This window comes from Microtus ochrogaster, chromosome 10, assembly GCF_000317375.1.
Source record: "Microtus ochrogaster isolate Prairie Vole_2 chromosome 10, MicOch1.0, whole genome shotgun sequence".
Taxonomy (NCBI): Eukaryota; Metazoa; Chordata; class Mammalia; order Rodentia; family Cricetidae; genus Microtus; species Microtus ochrogaster.
This window is the reverse complement of record NC_022016.1, coordinates 41,639,240-41,644,274: the sequence shown is the minus strand read 5'-3', so window position 1 is coordinate 41,644,274 and position 5,035 is coordinate 41,639,240. Positions and strand designations below refer to the sequence as shown.

The 5,035-nt window shown below is 45.1% G+C and overlaps 1 protein-coding gene across 2 annotated transcripts in view; it reads right to left on the bottom strand.

The window, feature by feature from the left end:
• The window catches only part of Pdpn (podoplanin), a 41,347-nt gene that overhangs the window by 17,031 nt on the left and 19,281 nt on the right, over positions 1-5,035 (bottom strand). The gene's annotated exons all lie outside the window — the stretch shown is intronic.

The following is a 5,035-nucleotide window of genomic DNA, read 5'->3' as shown; positions in this document are numbered from 1 at the left end:
AAGAAGAAGAAGAAGAAGAAGAAGAAGAAGAAGAAGAAGAAGAAGAAGAAGAAGAAGAAGAAGAAGAAGAAGAAGAAGAATCATAGGGCTGGCTGGAAAGATGGCTGGGAAGGTAAAGGTGCTTGCTGCCAAGCTTGATAATCTGAGACCAAATCTGGGACCCATGAGGTAGAAAGAGAACTAACTTTTGCAGATTGTCCTCTGATGGTCATATGTATGTCATGGCACAAGCCCTGCCCCCATAAATGAGTAAATAAGATGCAACAAAATTGAAAACAACAACAATAAACCCATTCTCCATTACTATTTCATTGAGATTGCCGTTCACTTGGATAATTGAGTGACTGACCTCATAAATTGATTCCAACTGCTTTTTTCAGACAGGGTCTCACTACGTACCCCAGACTGTATTTTGGTCAATGTTTTATCACAGCTGCAGAGAGTCAAACTAAGACACATGGCAAGTGCTTTACCCACTGAGTCATCCCGCCTACCCTGACCCTGACTTCCTGCACTCACACTCGGATGAAGGGCGAATGAGACAGTAGCAGGTTGAATCCCGTTGTGTGGGATGCCACGCCTTGCATCTATCTCCGCCAGATCCCATGGGCTAGAAACTGCTCACATTCATAAGTCAAGGGTGTTTGAAGCTGGGGCTCTTGGCAGGTTATGAGGATTGAATGAGGTCATCAGGACGGGGACTCCAAGAGGTGACTTGGTGGGTTAGAAAGAGGAAGAAGATAGATCTGAACTGAGGCATGCATCCTCACTGCGATGTCTTCGAAGGTGCTAGCAGATACGGCACCATGCTCTTGAACTTCCCAGCCCCCAGAGCCATGGGAAGAATAAACACCTATTCTTTATAAATTACATGGTTTGGGGTATTTTGTTACAGCGACGAAAATAAATAGACTCACATGGTGCGAGAGATGACAGGGTCCTTTAACTGCCTCAGGACTAAGTGCACCAGGGCATCTGCTCTTAATTCACGTAATCCTTTCCACGAGTTACAGATCTGACTCACTGGCTGTGGGCCTCCTCCCTGGATGGAGCGGTTCTGGAAATGCCATGACCAGATGCAGTTACGAAATAAGGGTCATGCATCCGAAGTACAGGAGGGAGGGGTGTTGGAAAGCGCCCGGTGTCATTAAAGAGCAGATGTTCATCCACGCCTAGGATGTTGTTCTGATGAGCAACCCTTCCTTCAACACTTGATTTTCCCTCTGTTGAGACAGCCCAGCCAGAAGCGTGGCTCGTAAATATTTGATCAGAACTCCACTGCTGCTGCCAACAGGGTGGGAGGCCTCTGGAGGAATGCTGCTAAGTTCTGGAGCCTTCTCTTTGCAGCTAGCCCTATTCCAGTTGCTGACGGATAGCTTTAGATGAGCTACCTAGCATATAAATCCTTAAAAAACAAAATAACAAAACAAAACAAACAAACTATCTTGAGGTAGACTGATTCCCAATTTTCTGAGAAACCACCACACTGATTTCCAACATGGCTGTCCAATTTTGCACTCCCACCAGTAATGGAGGCCCTCATGGGAATGACCTAGCCCCTCTACATATATGCGACAGTTGTGTAGCTTGGTCTACTTGTGGGATTCCTAACAATGGGAGCAGGGGCTGTCCCTAACACTGGCTTTGGGGAACCTATTTCTCATACTGGGTTGCTTTGTCCTGCCTTAATACAGGGAGGTACTTAGTCTTTCTGCAGCTTGAAATGCCGTGTTTTGTTGATACCCATAAGAGGTCTGCCCCTTTCTAACAGAAGCAGAGGGGAGATGGGGGGAAGGAACGGGAGGAGAGGAGGAAGGAGAAACAGTGGCCAGGAGATAAAATGTATAAACATATTTACTTAAAAAAAACATATAAATTTAATTTTAAACCGGGTGGTGGTGGCGCACGCCTTTAATCCCAGCACTCGGGAGGCAGAGGCAGGTGGATCTCTAGGAGTTCGAGGCCAGCCTGGTCTACAAGAGCTAGTTCCGGGACAGGCACCAAAGCTACAGAGAAACCCTATCTCGAAAAACCAAAATAAATAAATGAAAATTTAATTTTAAAAGCTCAGGAAAATCCTTAAAACTCAGTGCATAGAGCCGGGCGATGGTGGCGCACACCTTTAATCCCAGCACTCGGGAGGCAGAGGCAGGTGGATCTCTGTGAGTTCGAGACCAGCCTGGTCTACAGAGCTAGTGCCAGGACAGGCTCCAAAGCTACAGAGATACCCTGTCTCGAAAAAAAACAAAAAGCAAAAACAACTCAGTGCATACAAATGGTAGGTCTCCTCCTGTGGTCATTTGCTGTTATGGCTGAGGGCAGGGATTAAGCCCACGGAGTAGAGAGATGCTTAATGTCTCTTTTCCAGAAGTAATCCCTACCTAAAAGCTAAGCATTCCATGGAACAGACATTGTCTTCAGTGGCGCAGCCACTGCTAAGGTACCTCACACTCCCATAAGCAAACCTCCACCCATGCTCCTGTAAAGTAAAACCCTAGTGAAACTCACTGGGTCTCTCTCTCTCTCTTTTTCTCTCTCTCCCTCTCTTTCCCGCCCCCTCCCTCTCTCACTCCCCCTTCACACTTGCGTGTGTACACACTTGTGTGTGTACACGCGCACGCATGTGCGTGCACACACACACACACAGAAGGTATGAAATCAGAAAGTGAATAGTTTTGTTAGTTTGGAAGAGAATGGAGACTAGAAGGACGGGAAGAGGGACCAGGAGAATATGGCCAGAACACACTACTCCATGTATGAAAAAGTCATAATGAAACCCAGCATCATGTACACGTAATACAAGCTAACAGAATACTAATAAAATACTAATAGAAAACATTAAAATAGCAACAACAAAAAAATTCTTTATCCCCTGGATTGAATTCAGTTTTCAAACTCATCAGTTGTTCAAAAGTTCCTAGGACCCATTCATCAAAATCATTTTCCATACGGTGTCTCTAACTTAAAACAAGCCTTGCTTTCAAAACAAAAGCATTGAATGAAGCTGGCTTCAGTCCTTTCATAGAAAGCTCAGTTCACTGAAAGAGTAACTCGATGAAAAAAATTCCTCCTTGTTCTTTCTTTCTCTTGGCCCACACAGCCAAGTACTGAAGTCTCCCTGAATAGACAAAGGGTGTTTTATGAATGACCGTCAAGATTACGATGCGTGCCTTTTGTCTCTCTGGCCCAGCATTCTTGCTGGCTCCCTGGGAAAGTTATCTTTACAAGATTCTCAATTATTTTGGCAGAAGGCTTTCCCTGGTGGAGAGTGTCGGCCAGCTGCCGAGTTTGTAGCCAGCAGCTGACATCTCCTTTTCTCTTTGCTGGTGACCTTCAAGCCATGGATGGATGTCTTTGCTCTCTCGAGTCCTCCTAGGATACACACACCAGCACATACACGTGCAGGGTGGCACATCTATGCTTGCGTACAAATGCTTAAGTAAGTAGAGAGTAAAGAACCCACAATCACAACAATGCTCACAGCCTGGCGTGCCAGCAAAGTTCTGGAAACATCTGTATCCCTTCCCGGTCACCTGAGTACAGTTCCCTGACACACTCAGCTTCAGCTAACATGAGAGTGAGAAACAACAGAACTTCTCCACATGAGAAAAAACTCATCCCTTGCCATTTTCACTGTTATTCTTTAAGAAGCTAGGTCAGAGGCTGGCTTACCATCCCTGACTGCTCTTTCAGAGGACTTGGGTTCAATTCCCGACACCCACATGTGACAGCTCACAACCGTCCGTAACTTCAGTTCCAAAGGATTGTGATGCCCTTTTCTGGCCTCTGTGGGCACTGCATGCTCTTAATCACAAACACCCACACATATTAAATAAACACGTCTTAAAGATTATTTTGAAAAAGCTAGGACAAAGTTTGAACTCTTTAAGAGGAGATAACTGAACTAAAAATGATTTTTACACCGAGGCTTTTAAGTTTGGAAGCCAAGAACTTTTAATTGTGCCCCAGACTATTGCGTAGTTTGCAGACTGCTATGAGCTACTACGTGGGTTCTGGAAGCCAAACCCAGGTTCTCTGCAAGAACAGCTTAACCACTGAACAACCTCACCAGACCTTATGAATGGCTTTATCTTAATATCTAATTCTAATACTACAAAGTCAAATTTCAAGTTTATGGGCTGCCAAGATGAGTCAGCCAGTAAAGGTGCTTGCTGCCAAGCCTGACAACTGGAGTTCTGTCCCTGGAGGCCACATGGTGGAAGAGGAGAGCCTGCCCTTTCAAGGTGTCCTCTGGCCTCCATACGCCTGCTATGACCGAGGAGGCCCCCGTAACAAACAAAAATAAATAAATAAATGTAAAAGGATTTTTAATGAATTTTTTTAAGGAGCTGGAGAGATAGCTCAGCAGTTAAGAGTTTGCTGCTCGCGCAGAGGATCCAGGTTCACCTCCCAGCACCTGTATCGGGTAGCTCACAACCATCTGCAATGTAAAATTCCTGGGGATCCCACACCCACTTCTGTCCTGAGGGCATCTGCATACACACGACATTCATTTACACACATACGCATTAATAAAAATCCTTAGAGATACATCTTAACGAAGTGATTCAAATAAGGACACATTTGTGGGGGCAGCATTTCTTCAGCCTTCTGTTCGCCTGGGGACAGGATCTCACTATTATAGCTCAGGCTGGCCTTAAACTCCTAGAAATCCTCCTGCCTCCATCTTCGAAGTGCTGGATTCCAGGTTATCACCATACCAGGCTCTGATTAGAATTTGATGATATGTCACATTGGATATTGTAATAGGTACAATGTTGCAGCCACAAATCTTTAATAAAAATCTTTTGACTGTGTGTTCAGTCTTTTGATTTTATTAGTATATATTTAATATGTGGTGGCGAGTGGTCCCATCTAGCTGCTAGCCATCAGGAATGCCTTTGTCAGGCACATTTTCCTCTTGTGGTATTCCATCTCTTTTGAGTTTTCTCATATCCTTCATGCCTTATGAAGATATTCTTTAGCCGGGCGGTGGTGGCGCACACCTTTAATCCCAGCACTCGGGAGGCAGAGG